Consider the following 27,733-nt stretch of genomic DNA (forward strand, 5'->3'; position numbering starts at 1 on the left):
TTTAAAATTTATTTATTATTTATTTTTGGCTGTGTTGGGTCTTCGTTTCTGTGCGAGGGCTTTCTCTAGTTGCGGCAAGCGGGCACCACTCTTCATCGCGATGCGCGGGCCTCTCACTATCGCGGCCTCTCTTGTTGCGGAGCAGAGGCTCCAGATGTGCAGGCTCAGTAGTTGTGGCTCATGGGCCTAGTCGCTCCGCAGCATGTGGGATCTTCCCAGACCAGGGCTCGAACCCGTGTCCCCTGCATTGGCAGGCAGATTCTCAACCAATGCGCCACCAGGGAAACCCAATAATAATATTTTAACCCTAAGAAACCTCATGTTTAATCTCAAGCTAAACTAAACAAAGATATTTTAGCAAAATTGCAGTATCTCCAGATGTTTGTTCATTATATTCTTCTTTATTTTTCCCCAACATTTTATTATAAAAAATAAATATACAGCAACCGTGAAAGATTTTGTATTTGAATACCCACAATATGGACTCTACCATTAACATTTACTACATTTATCATACGTCTGTCCACTTATCCATTCCATCCAATTGTTAATCCATCTGATTTTTTTGATTTTGCATTCAAAAGGAAATTGCAGATATTAGCACACTTCTATCTAAATATTTTAACATGAGTTACCACTAGAGTTTAACAATTTACTGGCATTTAATATTTGTTTGCAATTTATTCTTTTCATCATGAAATTTACATACAATGCTCTGCACAAATACAGTGTTCATTTGCCAAGTTTTGACAGTTGCATACAGTCCTGTAACCCACACCACTATTAAACTAGAGAATATTAACATCTCCCAAAAAGTTCTCTCAGGCCCGTTCCCAGTCAGTTGTTACTCTCACCCCTCAAGGAGTCCCTGTTCTTATTTTTCCATCATTGATAGTCATGCCTATTCTAGAACTTTATATACTACAGTGTATACTCTTTTAAGGCTTCTTTCTCTCAGAGTAAGGTTTTTGAGGATCGTTCATGTTCCTGCAGGTATCAATAATTTATACCTTTTTATTGTTTGGTACTCTTTCATTATATAGGTATATCATACTTTATCCATTTTCTACTATAAATAAAGCCTCCATGAGGATTCTAGTATAAGCCTTTGTGTGTGTGTGTGTGTGTGTGTGAACACATGCTTTCAATTCTCTTGAGTAAATACCAAAGAGTAAAATCACTAGGTCAAAAAGTTAAGTGTATACTTAGTTTTATAAGAAATTGCCAAAAATTTTTCCAAAGTGACTATACCATTTTACATTGCTGCCAGGAATAGATGAGAGTTTTATTTGCTTCACATGATCAGAAACATGATGTATCACCAGTCTTTTATTATACATTCATTCTGCTGGGTGTAGAATGGTTCTAATCAACCTCACCCTCATGTTGAAAACTATTTCTTTTGCTTTTTGGTCATTTGTTTAAATTTTTTGTTTTCCCCTTTCTTTTCGGTACGCAGGCCTCTCACTGTTGTGGCCTCTCCCGTTGCGGAGCACAGGCTCCGGACGCGCAGGCTCAGCGGCCATGGCTCACAGGCCTAGCCGCTCCGCGGCATGTAGGATCTTCCCGGACCGGGGCACAAACCCGTGTCCCCTGCATTGGCAGGCGGACTGTCAACCACTGCGCCACCAGGGAAGCCCTGTGTTCACATTTTTTGCCCATTATTTTGATTGTTTGTCTTTTATTATTGAGTTTTAAGGGTTCTTTACGTATTCTAAGATTATTGCTTTCCGGTACCTGTTAGGGAAATATAATTAAAAACAAAATCTCCTCCCAGTTCAGAAAAATCTCTCCACAAATATAGAAGAGAAAGAAAACAATTTTATTATTGGATGGGCATTAAACCAGAATGTGATACATATCACGGACTATCCACTAAGAGATTGCAAATGCAGAAATAAAGCTCACCTTTTATGAGTCAAACAGATGTATCCCATTACATACACATTCTCAAGATAAACAATAAACGGTTCTCAAGTAAGGGGACTTACAACACAATTTGTCACACATAGTTCATTTTAAATTTACCAGGTAATTTGGGTGATCATTAGTTTTTTATAGGTTTATAACAAGAGGTAGTTTTGCAACTTGACAGTGGGCAACCACCAAAATTATCCTCCTACCCTACTACGGAAACTGAGCGATGATTATTTTTCAGACTTTGCTCACAGGTCCTTGGGTCATAAATGTGGCAAGTGGCTAGTTTAGCTTATAAAGATTTACATACATTTCAAAGTGGTAGAGAGAACTTAAAATTACAAATTTTTGAAAGTAAATACTTTAAGAAAAGGGAGAGGTCTCTTTTTCTTAATTTTCAACAGAGAGAATTATTCCTCTTAATTCTTAACTTGTATTTGCCCTTACAAAATCCTCCCTTGTTATTATGAAATACTAACATTACAATTTTCCAATGATCTTTATTGCTTTTTCTACATTTCTATGGGCATATAGCAGCCATCTAAATATCTTCAAGTCCATAATTGTGATGTCTTTATTGCTTGTATTTTCAAGTTCTTATCCAAATATTAATTGGTAGTTTTTTATGTAGTCTTATCCAATCCAAGCCTGAGGGATACCTAAACTCTGGAGCCTGATAATCTAAATTTTTAATCAAGAATTTTCTTTGCAAGGTCCAATAAAGTTCTCTTGAGTTTCAGTCAATCACATAAATACCATCACATTTATATGACAATTTAGGACCTTAGAAATTGTTCTATCTTAGCAAGTAATTTTCTCTAGATGTGAAATGCAAAGATATCCATGACTATCATCATCTATCATCATGACTAGTATCAAAGTTTTATTATGAGGCATCCATTGAAAGGTACAGATTGAATTTTCAGTGCTTGATATATATGGCTGTGAAGAAAAACAACCCTTATGGGCCTTTTTTTTTTTTTAGCATCAGGTCCAGATCAATAGTTATATTATTATAATAGTCAACTGTATCTTCATGAATAACAGACATTCAACTTTGTTTATCTATCTATGATGAGACTGGTGATAACTTACGTTTCAAAGTTAACTGAGTGACAGGAGACTTGTCTTTTGCAGTCTCTATCTGTAAATGCCAGATTTCTGTTAGTCTATTAATTCAATGTTTTTCTTTTCTTTCCTGTATCACCCTTCCAATGAAACAATTACGCAGCATTTTTGTGTCAAATTTAGAGCTTGAATACTTGGATGCATCCTAATTACTTTTACTTTGTTTTTATAAAAATTTACTAATGAAGACTGTCCATTTTTTCTCTGTCAATAATCAGACTGTTGGACTTATGAGTCCAGATACTAGTTATACTGGAAGGACAGTTTAGAGCTAATCAGAAATAAGACTGTGGAAACAGGTACTGGGAGTATAGAAAGAAAAAGTAAAGTAACAATAACATGTTTGTGTTTTAGAAAGTTGTGATGCTTAAAGTAATTGAAATAACCTTACTGTGAGCAAGGCCGACTACGAGAATAGTAATAAGTTTGCTAAATATATTTTTTCCAGTTTAGTTCACTACCACCATCAGTTACTCCAAAAAAATTAGAGTTTTAAATCCTTTTAGGGAACACAGTCCAGTCTTCCTGAGATGGTGTTGGCTTCACATGTAAAGCATGAATTGCTGGATTTTGCTTGTTTGTTTGTCTAATTTTTCACTTAGATCCTAATCATATGGGTGATCAGCAGCACTTGAAAGGGTCTCTCTCAAAACAGTGACAGCCCATCTTTCAGGCTTCTGAACACTGAAGGTGGGACACTTTCAGATGAATGGGATTTCCTGGTTAATGGGGTGGCCAACTTCTTCCAAGTCTTTTCAAGATGGCGTTATGTCTCAGGGCTTCTAGGGAAAAGAGAAGTCCCTTTAAGTAGTGAATGTGATTAAAGAGGATTCAGTTAAATAAGGAACAGGACACGGTCTCAGACCCAATTTCATAGGCCTGCCAAGCAAATTTGAAGAGTGAAATTCCATGCTTGCTCACAGGTGTCATTCTAATTTTTAACAAGGCTAATGGTAAAGCTCTGGGCCGTCTTACTGCATGTAGTAAGTTTCAGAATCTTAGTGAGTTATGTGGTTTGATTCATTAGTTCTACTTGTCCTGAGGACTGAGGTTTATAGGACTTTACAAATATTGGCATAATGCTTGGAAAACAATAGGAATAAACTGACTTCTCCTGTCCTAGCCAATGTACTCTGGTATCCCAAAAGTGGAAATTACATGTACTAAGGGAATCTATACCACTGCCTGCCTATTAATTTTTAAAGGGGAAAAGACTTTGGGCCATCCAGACATCGTACACACCATAACTCTTGCCTTTTACAGACGTTAGTTCTGTGAAATCCAACTGCTGCCAGGTGCTGGTAAAGTTGGTCACGGAGAACTTCCTGTGACTGCCTTGGCAGTGGCCTGCAAACAATTCTGCTGATAAAGAGCACATCATTCTAATATGTTTTGAATCATGTTATCTGTTTCTGGTAGGCATATTAAAAGTCTAGTCTCCTTATTAAAAGTCTAGTCTAGGGCTTCCCTGGTGGCGCAGTTGTTGAGAGTCCGCCTGCCTATGCAGGGGACGCAGGTTCGTGTCCCGGTCCGGGAGGATCCCACATGCTGTGGAGCGGCTGGGCCCATGGGCCATGGCCGCTGGGCCTGTGCGTCTGGAGCCTGTGCTCCGCAACGGGAGAGGCCACAACAGTAAGAGGCCCGCGTACCGCAAAAAAAAAAAAAAGTCTAGTCTAGTCTAGTCTAGTCTAGTCTCCATATTAAAAGTCTAGTCTCCATATTAAAAGTCTAGTCTCCTTATTAAAAGTCTAGTCTAGTCTAGTCTAGTCTAGTCTCCATATTAAAAGTCTAGTCTCCTTAAATCCCTCTTTTATTCATATGCATTTGTTGATGGCACAACAACACTAACCAAGCAAATTGAGACTGTGCTGTAGGACTGACTTTGTTAAACAAGTTCCATTGTCCGGTGAAACATCTTTGTAGTCCCTTTTATAATCCATTTGTCGATTTTCTTTTGCGAAGCATATTTTTTGAAAAGGAACAAGATATTTTTCCAGCTTTATTGATATATAATTAACAAATAAAATTGTAACATGTTTAAAGTGTGCAGTATGATGATTTGATATACGTATACATTGTGAAAAAATTCCCCCATTAGTTAACACATGCCTCACCTCACATATTTCTTTTCTTTTCTGTTTTTTTTTTTTGGTGAAAACATTTAATTGCTACCCTCTTAGCAAATTTCTATTGTATAATACAGTGTTGTCCACTATAGTTACCATGTTACAGATTAGATCCTCGGATCTCATTCTCCCTGTAACTGACAATGTGTACTTTTTTTTTCTTTTTTTCAAACTTTCCCTATTTCCCCCAACCGCAGTCCCTGGCAAATACTTTTATACTCACTTTTCCTGTGAGTTTGACTTTTTTTTTTTAGATTCCACATATAAGTGATACCACACAGTATTTGTCTCTCTCTGCCTGAGTTGTATGAGTTACACTTAGTGTAATGCTCTGTAGGTTCATCCATTTGTTTATTATAAATGATAGGATTTCCTTCTTTCTTAAGGCTGAATAATATTCCTATATGTGTGTGGGGGTGTGTGTACATCACATTTTCTTGATCCATTCATCTGTTTACAGACACTTAGGTACTTCCCATACCTTGGCTGTTGTGAATAGTGCTGTAACAAACATGGAAGTACAGCTATCTCTTGTAGATAATGGTTTTGTTTCCTTTAGATATATATACTCAGAAGTGGGCTAGCTGGATCATATGGTAATTTTATTTTTAATTTTTTGAAAAATCTCCATAATGCTTTTCATAGTGGCTGTACCAATTTACATTACCACTAACAGTGTACAGGTTTCCTTATTCTGTAAATACTCAACAGCATGTATTACCTTTTTGTATAAGCACCATCTTAACAGATATGAGGTGATATCTCAATGTGGTTTTGATTTGCATTTCCCTGATGATTATTGATGTTGAGCACTTTTTCATGCTATTTGTATGACTTCTTTGGGAAAATGTCTATTCAGGTCCTTTGCCCATTTTTAAAATGGGTTACTTGGTGTTTTTGTTTGTTTGTTTTTATTTTGTTTTGTTGCTATTGAGTTGTATGAGTTCCCTGTATAGCTTTAATATAACCCCTATTAAATATGTGGTTTGCAAATATTTTCTCCCATTCCACAGGTTGTCTTTTCATTTTGTTTATGGTTCCCTTTGCTGAGCAGAAGCTTTCTAGTTCGATGTAGTCCCATTTGTTTATTTTTGCTTTTGTGACCTTTGCCAAAAGTTTATTCTTGTATTAAAAGTAGAACTTCCAGAAGCCGTTGCAACTCTGTCAGCAAGATTATTGTGTTTAGAAACTTCATCCTTCTGCTCTGTGTGAGCTCTGCACTGACTTACTGATATCTGAGCAGGTAGTTGTAAAACCTCTGACAAAACAGCTATCATTATTTTCCATGATATATTTTAGTTCTCACTGAATTAAAAATCCTCTGTTTTAAAAATTAGTCTTTGTACGACAGAAAAGAATCATGTATTTATTAGTATATATCCATATTAAATCCAGAACCAAGAATTGCAGCTCTAGTAAATACTATTCATGTGTCTGCTTGTGCAGACTCACAGGCAAATCATGAGCTTCTAAGGAATTACGATCTCATCACAGCATAGGAAGCCTTAAGTGAGCCACTTTTGTCCCAACCTATCAGTGAACATTATCAAATATGCAATAAAAAAGGAATAGCAGATAAATCAGGTCAGGTTTCTTAAAATTTGGAATCTGCTATGCTGGGGTGGAGGCTACTGCCAAATTCAGTTGTTCAAACGCCTCTTCAGATTCTGGAGTTCAGACCAGAGGATCTGGAGAATTATCATGCAATATCTCCATCAGAGTGTTTGCTCACTCTGCAAAAGCTGGAATCCACTCTCTACAATACTGTGCTAGTCCCCGAAATTGTCTGATTTTTGGTAGTAGACTGTTTTAATTTCAAAATGTACTGACTGATAGGTTGTAACACTTGGTGTTGATGACACCTGTAACACTACAGTTGACAACTGTAACACTACAGTTGATGACAAATGTCCTAAATGTTTTGCCTCAGTTGAGCAATATTGCAATTTTTCCAGTGAGGGTTTATGTCCTTGTGAAGCAAAGAATGTTAACAAATCAAAGTATCACATTTGCATTGCTTTCCAGTTTCAGAGGCTATCAGCAAATCATCTACATTTTGAATAATTAAAATCCATCTGGTTGGATGAATGCCTTTAAATTTCTCCCTTTCTCTCTCTCTCTCGTAGAGGATTAGATGAAAAGGTAAGAGAGCCCTGAAATTTTTGAGGAATTCTTTGCCATAAATACTGGACTCTTTTGTAAAAAAATAAAAAATAAGCAAACAAAACTATAGACTCCCAGTAGCGAAGAAGAAAGGAGAGGGGAGAAGAGAGGGAAAGAAAGAGAGGAAGGAAAGAAAGAAATTGCAAAACATAGATCAATTACAGAGAAAACTTTTGTAGACAATAGTACCAAAATCAGATGTCAGAATAGTTGTAGGGTTGGGAAAAATAGATTATTTAGATCTATATAAAACTTGGCCATCTTTATCAAATTTACCATCCTTTCTTTACTGGAGGTATCACAATGTGAGTGTCCCATTTTCAAATTATTCTTTGTTTTTTGAATTCTTTTATAATCATTTTTATTCCTTTTAATTAAGTTCTAGACCAAGGATACAGTTTTACATATGGCCATGGCTTATCCTTTTAGTAAACTATTTTTGTTGGTTCTGTATCTCAAATTAAATGCATATTATTATTCCCTATTGTTTCCCAGTTTGTTTCTGATTGAGGTGCTTTTTCTAGCACAGTATAAGACTGGGACTCTCTGCAAAACCACTTTTCTTTCAGAAGGCACATTATAACCAAATTAGGTATCTTTTCCCAAGATGCTCCACAGATCCTGCATCCAGAGCACAGAAGCAGCCTTTAAGTTGCACAACAGGTCTCTCTGCATTACAGTTACCAGAGAATCAGGAGAAAAAAAGAACACGTGTTCCTCAGTGAAAGGACCTATCTGTATGGAAACCATGAAGGAAAAAGAAGACATAGAAAGCTGAGCTGAGATACTGACAACCTGTAGTGATTTGTCACCAAACAGAGAAACATTTCCAAGGAAATTGCAGAATAGTAGCACGAGTATCTGTCAGAGAAGGCACGGGTAGATTAGCCTGAGGACATATATGGTTTACCAGTTCCTACCTGTAAAATTTCCTCAATCTGTCAACGTTGAGCCTTTTGCTAAATAGTTCCTAGCTGAGGATTTGTCCTAGGATTTCTTGATACTCTTGTTCTTACAACTCCTGCATACCCCAGAGTCTCTGCAACTCCTCTTTCAATGTCCTGGCTTTTTGAAATAATAACATATAAGCTCCCTTTGTCCTTTCTTCTCTTTATACGTTGGCCAAATTCTAGACTATTCCCTTTATTGAGTTATAACTGAGCAGCCAACACTGTGGTCCTTAATTTCTTTGTCTCTAGGCTGTCCGAAAACTTAGAAGCTGCTGCTAAAATTTGAGTAATAGTATGTCCTTGCCATTCTACCAGCTCTTCTGTACCTTGGTACAGGTAGTCAACAAGGAAGCTGAGACAAAATTTGCTAAAGACTAGAGTGTGATTTTGATCTACCCCCAGGTTCATGCCAGTGAATTTTGAGAAAGCTTCAATGAACCACTTGATGGAAATCAATGGGGGAACTCACCTGTCTTCTGGGTACACCTGCAACTTCTCCTAGCTCACCTTTAGGGGAAAGCCTTCAAGTACTGCCACTAGCAGTCCCTCTCGATGGTTTTCTAAAGTCCTTAATTTTTCTGTATTTGAGGGGTGGGGAGCTCCAATGGCAGATAGTTGACTTCCTTGGCCACGATACCATTGATGTGGTGATTTCTGGATCCCAATATGTTTGCTCTATCAAAGGAGCAAAGTTTCCTGGTTGCAGAAATCTATGCGGTAGCCAGTCTCTAAGCTGAAAACATGCTTCTGAGTATTTCTGCAGACTTCTAGGATACTGGCAAAAGAAGTCTTCAAATGAGTAATATCAGCTGTCAAGGGAAGGCATGTGGATAGCAAGGCAGTCCTGGGCACGTGCATCAGTGGCCTCAGCTTTTCTGGCAATCCAAATAGGAGGGCTGGTTTTCCTCATATTGAGACAAGGAAAAGGTAAATTATATGATTTATTGGTTCTCTTTCCATGTTGACATTCATGAACTTAACACCTTGTTTGTTTTTTACCAAGTGGTCATTTCAGCAGATCTCCATTTTCACACCGGAGCAAGCTTATTTTAACCTAATTTTTCAATTTTCCCCTGATTATGTCTTTCATCATGTCTGTCTTCCTACCTACATGGTGTGTGTATGAGAAGGAACTCTTCCAGTTGGAATCTGGGCTAAGAAATGAAGTGACTCAGGGCTAGGCCACAAGGTGCACAAAACTGTGTCCTCAAACAGAGCAGGTAATTCATTACCAGCTAAAGAAGTTGTGCCCTCATCCCACTTTAGAGGAAAATCCACTAATGAAGGGAACCACTCATCTGAAATATCATCACCTCCCTCTTCCCCAGAGTCAGTTTGAGGCAAGGAGGGATAAACATGCAGGGGGAGCAGAGGGGCCAGAGAAAGCAGAAAAAGGAGGAGGAAAAGGTTTGTGTACAACAGAAAATGCCTTTAATTCTCACATTTCCTTTTTCATTTTTTTTCTCATTCTTTTCTTCTAGCTATCCAAATCACTCAGTTTTTCTTTTCTTGTAGTGATATTTATCCCATAAATATCAGTACTTCATTTGCTTGGGATGAGGCCCCAACAAATACATTAATTAATCCAAATTAAAAGAACCAACCCTAGGCTACTGTAAGACTAGATTCTCATATACCCATTCCAGATATGACAGAGAGATATTAACCCCTTAAGGGAAAACTCTGCAAGCAACATTTCTGATTTTCTATATCTTCCAATCATATAATGATCCTGTCAGGATTTAGAGCCTGAATTCCACAGGCTTATTCAAAGTTAAATCTTAAATTTGGGGAAGATGGTTCATCCAGCTAGTATTCCAAAAGAGAGGATAACTACAAAGGAGACTTTTTATAATTCAGGGTCTCATACCTGACTGTTGTGTGGCCACAGACTTTTAGCCAGTTCACTCAGTTCAGGAACCGCTAGATACCCTACCCTTCTCACCAGAGTTGTTGGAGAAATATAATTAAAACCAAAATCTCCCAACCCAGAAAACCTCTCCAAAAAAGTAGAAGAGAAAAACATTTATTATTGAGCATGTACTAAACTGGAATATGATGTACATCACAGGCAATCTACTAAGTGATAATCAAGATAGAAAAAAAAAAAAGAATCAACCTTTTCTATAGCCAAACAGATTCAACCCCTTACATGCAAATTGTTAAGATAAAAAATAACTATGTAAGAAGAATGGACTGTACCATTTGTCACTTATAGCTCATCCTGCATTCACTTGGTAATTGGGATGATCACCATCTGTGTTAGTTAATTGGCTTTATCTAAAGGAACAATTAATTTCTCATACTTTTATGACAAGAGAAAGTTTTACAACTTGGAGCATAGCATCCACCAAACTTAGGCTTCTACCCTCCCACAGAAACTAAGAAATGGGGCCTTATCTTCCCTGATGATTACTTTTTCAAAGAGATGTCCCCCATGTCTTTGAGAAAGACTTTTCTGGGTCTTAAAGCTGACAAAAGGGTTATTTAGCCCTTATAAAGACTTATGTACACTTCAAAGGACAGCAAAAGACCTTACAAGTTTCTAAAGTAGGTGCTCTAAGAAAAAGGGGGAGGGGTGTCTCTTTTATTTTTAACAGGGAGAATCCAGCTTCTAATATTTAATTTGTATTTGCCCTTTTTTATAGTTAAAAATTATTTTTTGCCTACCCTCAAATCATGAAAATATTCTTCTATGTTTTTCTCTAAAAGCTTAATGGTTTTAACTTTGTAGATAAATTTATGATGCATCTGAATTTTTTGTGTGTATAATATGAGGTAGGAATAGAGAGTTTTTCCCCACAAAATAACCATTTATTCCAGCATCATCTGATGAAAATATTTGCCTTCCCCCCATTGGATTGTTTTGGTATCTTTCAAAAATCTTAAATAGTAGCACAAGTATGGGTGTATTTTTAAACCTCTCATAAATGTTCATGATCTGTTTGTTGATTTTCATGTGATCTTTTATTTATGGATTATTGCATTTTTAACTTTGACACTGAACACAATTACTTGATGCAGAGAGATAATGATGCTCTCCATTTTTCATATAAGGAGACGAAAGATACACAAATTTAAGAGATTTTCTCAGGGTAACTCAGCTAAAGAATCACAGTGGAAGAACTTCCGACTTCAGATTTACTTTGTGCTGAACTCAATATCTGGTGACAGTATTCTTCCTCCTGATTCCAGTGGTTCTGTGAGTGTCTTTTTCAGGGAGATGCATGTAGAGATGGGGCTTATTATGCAAATGTGCAGAATAGTGTTTTACAAATTTTCTGTAATGTTATCATACCTGGAAGTCATAGGAATTCTTCTATAATTAATGGATAGTCTAGAAGAGATTTTTTTAGGATTATATTGCACTACTGGTTTTTTTTTGTTTGTTTTTTTGGTTTTTTTGCGGTACGCGGGCCTCTCACTGTTGTGGCCTCTCCTGTTGCGGAGCACAGGCTCCGGACGCGCAGGCTCAGCGTCCATGGCTCACGGGCCCAGCCGCTCCGCGGCATGGGGGATCTTCCCGGACCGGGGCACGAACCCGTGTCCCCTGCATCGGCAGGCGGACCCTCAACCACTGCGCCACCAGGGAAGCCCTCCACTACTGTTTTGACACATTTTATCTAGCTTCAGAGAAAATAGGTTTATATCTGCCAGCAGGTAGTCTTATAAAGGCTCTGCTAAAGTCTAGTTTTGCAACCTAAAAGAAAGCATCTTAAAGTAAAAAATATAACAATAATTATAATGCTCTGAATTACTTTTACCCACCAAACATTAAATTCTAGAAATATCTGAGATCCCATAAACATCTTTTCAAATGAGTGCATCTTAATAAAGAGATTAAATTTCTCTTTACTTTGTCTTCTTCAACTATAAATGTTTGATAATGTCTGCTCCTTTAAATCCAGCTCTCATATCCCCTGGCTCTTTATCAAGTGGACGAGGGCATTTCAAACATGGAGCACAGTGTATTGATATATTTTATGGCATTAAGTGTTATTCAGTAAACAATACACATTCATGTTTTTCTTGAATTTCTTCCTCACTAACAAAAAGGAATAGAAATGTATGTTGTCCTGGGACTCCAATAACTGGTGTCAATTTAAGCTGGCCTCATGAAACAACCTCAGGGATTTTAGTGTTTTTAGATCGTAATGTTCAAGGGTCCTGTCATTTTCTCCAGTCCCTTTTTCTACTCTTCACTGGAAATATTTCCCTTTTAATAACATGATTGGGCAGACTCAATAGTGGTCAGAAGTTAACTGCAACAAGTACCACTTTCCAAAATACAAGAGATGAAAAATACCCACAGGTGCTATTGCTTCATGCCATGCACAATACTAAAATACATTATGTAAAGAAGTCCGTGTTACGTCCTCTCAACGTGCTCCGCTACTGAATGCTTTGATTTCAAGGCACTAATTATTACTGCATCCATTACTTCTGTGTGACCATCAAGACATGATCACAACACACAGTCAAATGATTCCAGCCTTAAAATCGTAGAACTGTTTTACTGGCAAACTGAATCTATACAGCACAGTCTTGGTCAGTTCTGATTTTTAATAGCTTTGGAGCCTATTATAAAATTACATAAGGAATTGTCACTTGCAATCCTTGATTTTTTACATTGTAAATACCTCAGGTCATCCGGATAATATTTCATTTGCATATGGCCACATTTCTTACACCTATAATAGCTTAGGAAGTTTTATCATTTGGACTACTTCATTATCTCTTTTTATAGTTTGTGTCCATTTTAGGCCTTCTAAGGAATCATCCACATCCATCCCCAATTCTCCCCACAAGAATCTTACAGGATAAGGGGAACTTCCCTTTTAAGAATGGTTCCTCATTTTTATGTATTTTCAGAAGACTTTCTCCCTCTTTCTTCCTTATTCTCTGTCATTTTGTCATTTTGTCATCCTCTGTCATTGACTCAGAGTGCAGTCTCTTTGGAAATACAAAGCAAATATCCATTGACTGATACTTGGGACATCATTGAAAGTGTCTTACTTATAAATCCTTGTCCCTAGCTATTGAAAACAGGCTCTGTATACATTTTCTGATCCATTGCTACCTTAGCAACTAACTTCAATTACTCTTCTAAGCCATACTACACAAGCAAGCATCTCTCCGATGAGCAGTACTTTAACTTGCACAAATCTACAGTTCTTAACACTCTCAAATCCCAGGCTAAGTCACTAAATTCTTGGACACTTCTCCTGAAGCACTTGTTCATCCACAGAATACAAATGACTTCACATTTCAGAACAAGTTCTTTCTTTTTGCTACTTGGTGACTGTAACACTTCTGGCATCTTAGTAGACTGTTTTAGCTATATATTAAAAGATGTCTTCCCCTGGGATGTGAGGATCACACCTGAGACTCTGCTCTTGTTTCTGAACTGTTACTATACTTTATAAATACCACTTTTCTGTTGCTTGCCCTAAGACCTTGACCCTTGTTCAAATGATGAACGTATCAATTTTAGGGACAGAAGTATCTTGTTATACCCTAGGACTCTGATGATATAAGATATTACACATTCTTTTTCTAGGCAGAGGCTTAAAATAAGCTTTAGGATTTCAGAGTCTAAGCCTGATTCAGCATCTTTAAAATGTATATATTTAGGCAGTTCCCTTTCAATGATCTTCCTGAAAGTTACAAGAAAATCATATTTTTGACAAGTTTTTTTAGGACTCCTAGAGTCTTGGCAGTCTTATCCAAAAGTTTTAGCTCCTTAAGATCTCTTTGGTGAACTCTGGTTGTTGCTTATAAGGTTACAGATTGGGATTAGAAATAAATTAAGGAATCTTTTTTACGCAGGTGTAATGAGATGCTCAATCTGTATAATACATTGTAACAACAGTGTCAGAATTTGTTGGATAAAAGCTGATGGAATTGAAGTCCATGTGTTGATGATCAAGTTTTATGGCATCTCTGTTACCTGACCTTTCATGATTATGCTTCCTTCACTAGGGCCACAGTTGAGACCAGATTTTTCCCCACTTGATCACAGATGATAACATAATACCATATCAGAGTTGTCCCATTCAATTATTTTATCAGTAAAGGACTTATAGAAAGTGGTGTGATTGAGACACATAGGCCTTTAGGATTTGTTGAACAAAGCACCTCTCTATGGAGAAGTGAGCGAGGATCATCATATACTTGCTAATATTACTAATCATCTAAGTGTGCTGAGCTAAACCTTTGCATATGCTAACTAAATTAATCATCACAACAAACCTCTTACATTGGTACTATTATTTTTTTCCATATTAAAGTTAGGAAAGTGAGATGAAGACAGGTTAAGTGACTTCTCTAAGTTCTTGTGGCAAGTGAAAGATGGGGTCAAAACGTTAACCCAGGCGGTCTTACTCCAAAGCTTGTCCTCTTATTTACTAAGCAATACAGAAACTCCCAGTCTGACCAACTGTGGCAAAGCTGAACTGAAATTTCTTCAGAAGATTTTGCCAAACGTTATCACTTTCTAGTTGTTTTCTTTAAATGTTTCATAAAAATTTATAGGTTGCTCTAAAATTAAGAGTGAATTTGCACTTATCCCTGGTTATCAATACTCCATCAGGGTCATGAATTTAGGTTGAATTCCATAGGCTGTAGTTGATAGAACCTGCTTTAATAATTTTGGTAGCAAAAACAAAGTTGTATCCCCTTTTAAATGACTATGAGTCCCACCTTGCAAATTATAAGTTGGCCATTATTCTCCTGGGAATTCTCTTCCTTGACATTCCCATGAACCTCCACAGTGGCTCACTCAGTTGGAAGTCAATCTTCATTACATTGCCTGAAAGTCTGAATCAGTCATGGAAGCATCCTGTTTTCCTGGATTGTTGCTCTCTGCAGCTATTCTTCAAGCTCAGGTGTGTGATACAAGTTGTACCTACAGGTACCCAACACAAATACTTCTTGCTTACTAAACTCCTAAAGTGAGGGATAAAAGCAAAGGATATGATGCAACCACCAAATGTCAACAACAATCTTCTCAAAGTCTTGGATATTCAACCTGAATTAGTTCCACATGGTGGTCCAGGTAGTCAAAAGCTGTTTTCATGAAATGAAATCTTCCTTTCTTAAGGGTAGGTCTATCTAAAGACACTCTGAATTTTTTATTACTAAAGAAAACATAACACTAAGGCTATTTTCAGAATCAAGGACAGTAGAGTTATCTCAATATAAAAGTTGTGAAAATTTGTCATACCATATCTATGTAAACAAAGTATTCATCCTCATGTGTTTCCAAAACAAAGAGAGTTTCACTGGCAATGCTTTCTTTACCTCAATTCTACAAAATTGCCAGTATCCCTAAAATCTTACCATTAAGGGAGAGAGAAAGGCAGGCAGGAGATCGAGAGAGAGAGAGAATCTAAAAATCTAGTGTCTAATCAGGGCGTATCTACCCTGAAATAAAATTTCTGAATAAAATTTCTCTTCAGTCTAATAATTGAAATCTTGTTTCTCTTCTCACATATTGACTTGGGTAATTGAGAACATGCATGGGTGGTGGAGAAATAATTTTTTAAAATTCTACTAAAACAATTCTAGGATATTTCCTCAATTTAAATCTGGACTCATGCAGACTCTATCACCTTGAAAAAGTTTCCCTTGCTCTCCATTGCCCTTTCACCCCCTCTATAATGCACATGCACACACACACACACACACACACACACACACACACACACACACACACGGAGAGAAAGAGAGAGAATGCTGAGATTAATTTAATACTTTTATTCTGTTAATTATTCCTTACCTGAAGTTGATATGTCAAATAATAATTATGATCATGATGATGGTGATGACAATGATGACAATGTTAAATGAAAGAATACACAAGGTTGTGCTGTGAAGTGAGCCTTCAGTGATTTTTGTGTGCAAGCAGAGTAATGGACCCCAAAGATGTCCACACCCTAAACTCCAGACCTGTGAAATGTTGTCATGGCAAAAGGGAATTTGTAGATGTGATTCAGGACACAGATTTTGAGATGAGAATAGACTGAGTTATTCCAGTGGAATCAATCTAATCACATGAGTCCCTAAAAGCAGAGACCCTTTCTCCACTACAGAGTGCCATATCAGAAGGGACAGAGAGATGATAGCCTGAGAAGAATGTAATTCCCATTGCTGGTTCTGAGATGCAGGTGGCTATGTGCAAGGGTGGGGGAAAGGCTTCTAGACTCTAAGCGTGGCCCTAGCCAACAGCCACCAAAGAAACTGGGACCTCCATCTTACAAGCACGTCACACCAAACTCTGCTGAACTTTGAATGAGCAGGAAACAGATTCTCCCCTATAGCCTCTAAAAAAAAAAAAAAAATGCAGCCCTGCCAACATCGTGGTCTTAGATTGGTGAGAACTATACAAGGCTTCTGACACACAGAGCTCTAAAATATTAAATGTGTGTGGTTTTAAGCCAGTTTGTGATAATTTTAATGTCAGCAATAGAAAATAAATACAACTTCCTAAATAAAGAAATATATATATACATATATATTTTTAAAATATATATATTTTAGGGATTCCCATCCCTCTTGAAATATGACACTGCACCATGTTTGTTAAGAATTGGACTCTGGAGTAAACAAGACTGGAGTCAGTGACTTTGGCATTACTCCTAAGTGATTTAGAGCCATTTGCTCCAAAGTCTTTGCATCAGTTTCTTCATCTTTATAACAGAAGCAATCATAAAAAGAACTTTAAGATTCAGTGAAGCAATGTAAGTAAAGCAAACAGCACATGGCTTCACAAATAGCAAATATTTACCACCATTGATATTAGTAGTAATACCAGTTATAGCAGTGGTGTATGCTGTTATTGTTGTTGTACAAGTACTTTTTAAGTGTGATTGAATATCAGTTAAGGCCTCATCTTAATCATTTCAATTCTAAGATACAATAGTATCATGAAACTTAGAATCATAATTTTCCTGTTGGATATACAGCATATCAACTTCCCATTTCATCTTTTGTTTCTAAAAAGATAAATGGAAGTATCCACATTTTTTCATTTTTCATCACCTTCATCATCTGCAAATTGTATAAATATATCTTAAATAATTTTGCAAAGGGATGACCTTGAGCATCGATGTATAAAATATTAATTATGCTATCCACATACAAGGCAACTCTATCTTGTATGTATTATTATCGTATTCTCTCCATTTACCCCGTATTGTCACCAACTGTACAACATATAGGTCCAACCTACATGCTCTTTCATTCAGAGAACTGCTACGTACTTGGACTTATTTTTTCTATGGTGTTCTATAAATTGCTTACATATTTTCTCCCATTTTCAAATGAGAAAACTGAAGCTCAGACAGTTTGGATAATCACAAGTCCCATTTAGATAAATGTCTGTGCTTGTGTGTGTATGTAAGACTCTTGGCATTGAAAACATTAATCAGAAAGTTTCAGACTATGTTCTTCTCCTAAAATGTTTATTCATCTTTCTCATCCTCATAAATTGAAAATAATTCATGTTGTCCTACTTGCAAGTTACTTTCTGTTTGACGCTAACAATTATAAAGCAACTCATAAGAATAAAGAATTCCTACATGGAAAAATTTCTCATAGCAAGTGGATTTGAAAGTGTAAACTCTACAGTTTTTATTTTTTAACTCTACAGTTTTAATGCATTGTCTAACCCATAGGTTGATACAAAATAGAAAGAGCCAAGTAAATATAACAAGTTAAAAATAAATCATTAAGTGAGAATCAAAGAGTAAAATATAATCTTTCATTTTCTCCTAGCAGAGTGCTTTATACCATAAATCCAATTAGTTTGAATTGAAAAGAGATTTATCAATTTCTAGGAGCTTCATGTTTTGCAACAGTGACTGAATTGGAAAAAAAAAAAATAGTGTTCTCAAGAAACTACACTCCATCCTTGGTGATTTTCCAAGCCAATTTTTTATTGTGTTTGGACTGACTAGTGCTCTTTTTCAGCTTCTTTCCAGGTTTCTGACATGTGTGTACATGCATGCCCACTCAGGCACACACACACACACACACACACACACACACACACACACTCTCACCGAGCCATGTTTGTCTGAGGATATTACTCAATTAAATATCTCATAATAAAACAATATGGTCTATAGGGCATTCAACACTTACAAAGAGATGAGGTAAGTAAAACAAATTAGACTTTACACAGGTAGAGAGAAAGGAGGTACAATTAATGTACTTTGGAGAAATGGGTAAAGTTACTAGATAAAGTGCATTAAGTCATAAAAGTGCTTGGACTCAAGTAACACAATGGGAGAAAATGAAATTTTAAAGATGTAGAAATGAAAGTCATATTTTTATTTAAATTGCACAAAATACAAGTAAAACAATTATTTCTTGTGTGATGGGGAGCATGAAATTTGGAATTTGAGAAGCATCAAGAAAATTAGAAAGGAAATATTCACTGATATCTCTAGTAATTCTCTCTTTTGTACACAGAGATTATTCTAGTGACCCACTAATTTCTCTGAATTAGTTTTGTGACCAGGTCCAAGAATTGACTGAAGAATCCCTCTCTCTTAAATATATTTAGTCTTGGGGACATGTAAAGGCCCAGGCCTAAAGCATACACTATGAACCCAAGGTCAAGAGCAGAGCTAAACTGGGATTTCAATTAAAATCTTGTTTGTATTATTATCAAACTGAGTAAGGATGCTGACATACTACCTAATAAGATAGTAAGTGCATACTATTCCTATTTGATTGAATTAATACCTTCTTAAACACTTTCTTACAAAACAAGTCTATCTTTCCTTACATTGTCTGTCTCGACATTTTAAATATACAAATGTTGTTTCTGGGAAATTATGCTTATAAAGATTTGAATATTGAATATATCAAAGCTATGGAAAATGCAATTTGTGATTTTTAATGCACTCACAGTTCATGAAGTCTTATCTTTTCATTTTCACGAATGGAAAAAATATGATTTTAACCATTTTAGATCCTAATTTAAAATGTGATAAGGGCTTTTGATTTTCAAAACTGACTTGAGCTCTATACCATTCCAAATTACATTTTGCCCTTCTAGATGAAGCACAGACTGAAATCCATAAAGATTTTGTTTACTAGTAAAAGTGCTTAGTTTGGAGGAGCCTGGGCCTTGACCCAGAATGACCCTGTGTGGGTGCGTGAAGCTGGCTCTGGAAATAGGGAATCTTTTAACTGAGCCAATTGGTTACTTGGAATCCTGTTTCTCGGCCAAGAATGGTATTCCAAGGCAGCCATCCATTTGTAACCATTCACGGGCTTGTCTGAGGATTAGAAAAAAGCATCTTTAATAATCCTGAACATTCCTTGATGGGCTTAGAACAGATTTCTCATGTTTGGATTTTGTTTGTTTTTCACAAAAATGGTCATTTGAGATGTAAGGCAAAAGTACAGCCTCCTAGGCTGAATGGTGGGAAGACTGGCCTTTGCTCTACAAGGAGCCCACATCATCCCAATGCCATAGGACTGACCCTAGCAAAACTGGGAAAGGTAGAAGCCTTGTGGCTGAAAGTGTCTTGGTGCTCTGGCCGGGTGTCAGGCCTGTGCCTATGAGGTGGGAGTGCTGAGTTCAGGATGTTGGTCCACCAGAGACTTCCCAGCTCCACATAATATCAAAGGGTGAAAGCTTTCCAAGAGATCTCCATTTCAATGCTAAGACCGAGCTCCACTCAACAACCAGCCACCTACAGTGCTGGACACGCTATGCCAAACAACTACCAAGACAGAAACACAACCCCACCCGTTAGCAGAGAGGCTACCTAAAATCATAATAAGGGCACAGACATCCCAAAACACACCACTGGGGCAGACACCAAAAACAACAGGAACTACAAACCTGAAGCCTGTGAAAAGGAGACCCCAAACACAGTGAGTTAAGCAAAAGGAGAAGACAGAGAAACACACAGCAGATGAAGGAGCAAGGTAAAAACCCACCAGACCAAACAAATGAAGAAGAAATAGGCAGTCTACCTGAAGAAGAATTCAGAGTAATGATAGTAAAGATGATCCAAAATCTTGGAAATAGAATGGAGAAAATATAAGAAACATTTAACAAGAACCTAGAAGAACAAAAGTGCAAACAAACAATGATGAACAACACAATAAATGAAATTAAAAATTCTCTAGAAGGAATCAATAGTAGAATAACTGAGGCAGAAGAACGGTTAAGTGACCTGGAAGATAAAATAGTGGAAATAACTACTGCAGAGCAGAATAAAGAAAAAAGAATGAAAATAATTGAGAGCAGTCTTAGAGACCTCTGGGACAACATTAAATGCACCAACATTTGAATTATAGGGGTCCCAGAAGAAGAAGAGAAAAAGAAAGAGTCTGAGAAAATATTTGAAGAGATTATAGTTGAAAACTTCCCTAATATGAGAAAGGAAATAGTCAATCAACTCCAGGAAGTGCAGAGAGTCCCATACAGGATAAATCCAAGGAGAAACATGCCAAGACACATATTAATCAAACTATCAAAAATTAAATACAAATAAAACAATATTAAAAGCAGCAAGGGAAAACAACAAACATACAAGAGAATCTGCATAAGGTTAACAGCTGATCTTTCAGCAGAAACTCTGCAAGCCAGAAGGGAGTGGCAGGACATATTTAAAGTGATGAAAGGGAAAAGCCTACAAGCAAGCTTAGTCTACCCAGCAAGGATGTCATTCAGATTTGACAGAAATTAAAAGCTTTATAGACAAGCAAAAGCTAAGAGAATTCAGCACCACCAAACCAGCTTTACAACAAATGCTAAAGGAATTTCTCTAGGCAGGAAACACAAGAGAAGGAAAAGACCTACAATAACAAACCCAAAACAATCAAGAAAATGGTAATAGGAACATACATATCAATAATTACCTTAAATGTAAATGGATTAAATGCTTCCACCAAAAGACATAGACTGGTCAAATGGATACAAAAACAAGACCTGTATGTATGCTGTCTACAAGAGACCCACTTCAGCCCTGGGACACATACAGACTGAAAGTGAGGGGATAGAAAAAGTATTCCATGCAAATGGAAATCAAAAGAAGGCTGGAGTAGCAATTCTCATATCAGACAGAATAGACTTTAAAATAAAAATGAATACAAGAGACAAAGAAGGACACTAATAATGATCAAGGGAAAAATCCACAAAGAAGATATAACAATTGTAAATATTTATGCACCCAACGTAAGAGCACCTCAATACATAAGGCAAATGCTAACAGGCATAAAAGGGGAAATTGACAGTAACACAATCATAGTAGGGGACTTTAACACCCCACTTTCACCAATGGACAGATCCTCCAAGATGAAAATAAATAAGGAATTGCAAGCTTTAAATGATACATTAAACAAGATGGACTTTATATTTATAGGACATTCCATCCAAAAACAACAGAATACACATTTTACTTCAAGTGCTCATGGAACATTCCCCAGGATAGATCATATCCTGGGTCACAAATCAAGCCTTGGTAAATTTAAGAAAATTGAAATCATATCAAGTATCTTTTCCGACCACAATGCTATGAAACTAGATATCAATGACAGGAAAAAATCTGTAAAAAACACAAACACCTGGATACTAAACAATACACTACTTAGTAACCAAGAGATGACTGAAGACATCAAAGAAGAAATCAAAAAATACCTAGAAATAAATGACAGTGAAAACACAATGACCCAAAACCTATGGGATGCAGCAAAAGCAGTTCTAAAAGGGAAGTTTATAGCAATACAATCCTACCTCAAGAAACAAGGAAAATCTCAAATAAACAACCTAACTTTACACTTAAAGCAATTAGAGAAAAAGAACAAAAAAACCCCCAAAATTAGCAGAAGGAAAGAAATCGTAAAAACCAGATCAGAAATAAATGAAATAGAAATGAAGGAAACGATAGCAAAGATCAATAAAGCTAAAAGCTTGTTCTTTGAGAAGACAAACAAAATTGAAAAACCATTAGCCAGACCCATCAAGAAAAAAAGGGAGAAGACTCAAATCAGTAGAATTAGAAATGAAAAAGGAGAAGTAACAACAGACACTGCAGAAATACAAAGGATCATGAGAGATTACTACAAGCAACTATATGACAATAAAATGGACAACTTGGCAGATATGGACAAATTCTTGGAAAAGTACAACCTTCTGAGACTGAACCATGAAGAAATAGAAAATTTAAACAGACAAATCACAAGTAATGAAATTGAAACTGTGATTACAAATCTTCCAACAAACAAAAGCCCAGAACCAGATGGCTTCACAGGTGAATTCTATCAAACATTTAGAGAAGAGCTAACACCTATCCTTCTCAAACTCTTCCAAAATATAACAGAGGGAGGAACACTCCCAAACTCATTCTATGAGGCCACCATCACCCTGATACCAAAACCAGACAAGGATGTCACAAAGAAAGAAAACTACAGGCCAATATCACTGATGAACATAGATGCAAAAATCCTCAACAAATTACTAGCAAACAGAATCCAACAGCACATTAAAAGGATCATACACCATGATCAAGTTGGGTTTATCCTAGGAATGCAAGGATTCTTCAATATATGCAAATGAAACAATGTGATAAACCATATTAAGAAATTGAAGGAGAAAATACATATGATCATCTCAATAGATGCAGAAAAAGTTTTCGACAAAATTCAACACTCATTTATGATAAAAACCCTCCAGGAAGTAGGCATAGAGGGAACACACCTCAACATAATAAAGGCCATGTATGACAAACCCACAGCCAACATCATTCTCAGTGGTGAAGAACTGAAACCATTTCCTCTAAGATCAGGAACAACACAACGTTTTCCACTCTCACCACTATTATTCAACATAGTTTCGGAAGTTTTAACCACAGCAATCAGAGAAGAAAAAGAAATAAAAGGAATCCAAATCAGAAAAGAACTAAAGCTGTCACTGTTTGCAGATGACATGATACTTTACATAGAGAATCCTAAAGATGCTACCAGAAAACTACTAGAGCTAATCAATGAATCTGGTGAAGTAGCAGGATACAAAATGGATGCACAGAAATCTCTTGCATTCCTATACACTAATACTGAAAAATCTGGAAGAGTTATTAAGGAAACATTCCCATTTATCCTTGCAGCAAAAAGAATAAACTACCTAGGAATAAACCTACCTAAGGAGAAAAAAGACCTGTATGCAGAAAACTATAAGACACTGATGAAAGAAATTAAAGACGATACAAACAGATGGAAAGATATACCATGTTCTTGGATTGGAAGAATCAACATTGTGAAAATGACTATACTACCCAAAGCAATCTACCAATTCAATGCAATCCCTATCAAACTACCAAAGGCTTTTTTCACAGAACTAGAACAAAAAATGTCATAATTTGTATGGAGACACAAAAGACCCCAAATAGTCAAAGCAATCTTGAGAAAGAAAAATGGAGCTGGGGAAATCAGGCTCCCAGACTTCAGAGTAAACTGCAAAGCTACAGTAATCAAGGTAATATGGTATTGGCACAAAAACAGAAATATAGATCAATGGAACAGGATAGAAAGCCCAGAGGTAAACCCATGCACATATGGTCACCTTATTTTTTATAAAGGAGGCAAGAATATAGACTGGAGAAAAGACAGCCTCTTCAATAAGTGGTGCTGGGAAAACTGGACAGCTACATGTAAAAGAATGAAATTAGAACACTCAAAATGGATTAAAGACCTAAATGTAATGCCAGACAGTATGAAACTCTTAGAGGAAAACATAGGCAGAACACTCTATAACATAAACCACAGAAAGATCCTTTTTGACCCACCTCCTAGAGAAATGGAAATAAAAAGAAAAATAAACAAGTGGGACCTAACGAAACTTAAAAGCTTTTGCACAGTAAAGGAAACCATCAACAAGATGAAAAGACAACCCTCAGAATGGTAGAAAATATTTGCAAATGAAGCAACTGACAAAGGATTAATCTCCAAAATTTACAAGCAGCTCATGCAGCTCAATATCAAAAAAACAAATAACCCAATCCAAAAATGGGCAGAAGACCTAAATAGACATTTCTCCAAAGAAGATATACAGATTGCCAACAAACACATGAAAGGATGCTCAACATCAGTAATCATTACATAAATGCAAATCAAAATTACAGTGAGGTATCACCTCCCACTAGTCAGAATGGCCATCATCAAAAAATCCAGAAACAATAAATGCTGGAGAGGGTGTGGAGAAAAGGGCACCATCTTGCACTGTTGGTGGGAATGTAAACTGATAGAGCTACTATGGAGAACAGTATGGAGGTTCCTTAAAAATCTAAAAATAGAACTACCATATGACCCAGCAATCCCACTACTGGGCATATATCCTGAGAAAACCGTAATTCAAAAAGAATCATGTACCACAATATTCATTGCAGCTGTATTTACAATAGCCAGGATATAGAAGCAACCTAAGAGTCCATCGACAGAGGAATGGATAAAGAAGATGTGGCACACATATACAATGGAATATTACTCAGCCATAAAAAGAAACGAAATTAAGTTATTTGTAGTGAGGTGGATGGACCTAGAGACTGTCATACATAGTGAAGTAAGTCAGAAAGAGAAAAACAAATACCGTATGCCAACCCATACATATGGAATCTAAAAATAATAATAATAAAAAAAAGCTTCTGAAGAACCTAGGGCAGGACAGGAATAAAGATGCAAATGTAGAGAATGGACCTGAGGACACGGGGAGGGGGAAGGGTAAGCTGGAACATAGTGAGAGAGTGGCATGTACATATATACACTACCAAATGTAAAACAGATAGCTAGTTGGAAGCTGCTGCATAGCACAGGGAGATCAGCTCAGTGCTTTGTGACCACCTAGAGGGGTGGGACAGGGAGGGTTGGAGAGAAACACAAGAGGGAGGATATGGGGATATATGTATATGTATAGCTGATTAACTTTGTTATAAAGCAGAAACTAACACACCATTGTAAAACAATTATACGCCAATGAAGATGTTTTAAAAAATAAATATAAAAGCGATTATTTAGGTAGTTATGCAGAAATTATCGAGACAGTTATTGATGTTTACAATGTTTACAATCACCCCCCTCAAAAAAAAAAAAACCCATTCAGTGAAGGTCCAATTATAGATGGAGTTTGAGACAATATTCCAAGCATAATATTCCTAGTCTCGGTTCCATGGTACAGATTCACATGATATCAAGGCTTTATTTTTTCACATCTTTTTTAAAAAATCTAAGTTTTTTGGAGTATAGTTGCTTTACAATGTTATGTTAGTTTCTAATATGCAGCAAAGTGAATCAGTTATACGTATACATATGTCCACTCTTTTTTAGATTTCCTTCCTATTTAGGTTACCACAGAGCACTTAGTAGAGGTCCTTGTGCTATATAGTACATATATATACTATTATGTATCTATTTTATACATAGTAGTATATATATGTCAATCCCAATCTCCCAGTTCTTCCCAGCCCCCTTCCCCCCTTGGTAACCATAAGTTTATTCTCTACATCTGTGACTCTAGAAAAATGGTACAGATGAACTTATTTGCAAAGCAGAAATGGAGTCACAGATGTGTTTTTTCACAGCTTTAATAAGATTCCTTTTCCATGCCCCTCTGCAGTTGGGATGAACTTTATATAAAGAATAAAACTCAGGTTCTAACTGAAGATCAGGTGAAGTATGGAGGTAAGCAGACCCAAAGGAGGCAATATCCCAGGCTTCAAGTTTATAAACTCGACCTAGAAATCTAAGAACCAGAGGCTGGACCACAAAGATAGCTGATTGATCATATAAAACCTCACAGCAAAGAAGAGCAAATGTGATTACCAACCTGAAGTTAATAGTGAAGACAAGAAATAAGTTGATTCTATAAGCTGTATGGGAAAGTTGAATTGTTGAGAATAGACTAAATTTGAGATCATGCTTCATTTGTTATATTTGTTTTGGTATAATGTTACATCTGTTTTGTATATAATATTATATACATTATATGTATCATCATTATTTGTTAAGTCATCATTTTGTATCATCATTATTTGTTAAGTCATCATTTGTAAGTGATACAAAACATTATGATCATTTTTAAATTCAAACAATGAGTGACATCCTCTTAGGATTGTTTGGAGGATTAAGTCAGATAATACATGCAAAAGGCCCAACATAATTTCCTAGTTCAAAGCAAGCATTTATAAATGTTAGCAACTGTTTTTACTATAGCAAAAAATTTATTTCCAAATGTGAAATGCAGTACTCTTGTGAAAGTATACTTTTCTTTCCAATGCCTCTGACAAAAATAGACAAGATATATTAAATGAAAGTTTCCTGTAGTATTGTAAAACATTTAAATTTGTCTCCCTCCACATCAGAAATCTCTCTCTCTGCTCACTTTCATCTCATGAGATATTGTCAAACCATATGCAATTTCATCCCATCACTTTGTTCTATTTGACCAATTCCAATTTTGATTATACAGTATTTCTCTGGATGATTGTCTCAGTTTTCCCCCATTTCTGTTGATATAGATATGAATTGAGTACATTTTCACCATTACCCAATGCTTAAGTGTAGTTTATTCAATCCATCAGGGCTGGGAGTAGTGGTTGCTCCCTCCCTGTGTGTCCAAAGCACTCTGTCTATGTCTGATATCACCTGTATTTTCTTCTCAAGGCTTATTTACCTGAATCTTCTCTCTCCTTCTGAACTTGAGCTTCCGACTCCTATCACACCCGTTTCCCTTTCTTACATCCTGCAAAAGTTAGTGTTGAAAACATTTTGAGATGAATTTGACCACAGCATTTTCCATGCACTGAATGGGACAGAAAGCAAATATTGAAGATTCCTATTTTCAGTCATCTTCTAGGGCCCTAGGAGACACCCAACCAAAGTTTTGACATGGACACAGATTTTTATAAAATTTGAAAAACTAAAATATTTTAAGATCTAATAAGGCCATTGATCTTTCCAATGTCCCCTTCGTCAAATTCCTCTCATATTAAATAGTGGAAGTGGCTCCTTGTGGATCCACTGCCCATTTCATGGGAAGTCGAGATGCAACTGGACACTCAGTTTAGGTTGAGTGGAGTTTAGGGTTCCATGTACATCTAGTATACTTTTAGTACTAAACATACATGCATATATAAGTATAGGTAGACCTCAGAGATACTGTGGGTTAGGTTCCAGAACACTGCAATAAAGCAACCATTGCAATAAAGCAAGTTACTGTTAACCTTACCACTGGAGGAATAGCTTTCATCTCATTGACTCACAAGGATGATAACAGTTTTAGGACCAGAGTTCATCTCAGAGTATGAACTTTTCCCACAACTTTGAAACCCAGAAATATGTGGGCATGGGATGAGATACAAGGGGTGAGTTGCATAGAGCCAAATTCAAAAAATTCTATACAATATTAGAGCTTATGTATGAAAGACACTTGAT

This window comes from Globicephala melas, chromosome 8 (genome assembly GCF_963455315.2).
Source record: "Globicephala melas chromosome 8, mGloMel1.2, whole genome shotgun sequence".
NCBI classification, from domain to species: Eukaryota; Metazoa; Chordata; class Mammalia; order Artiodactyla; family Delphinidae; genus Globicephala; species Globicephala melas.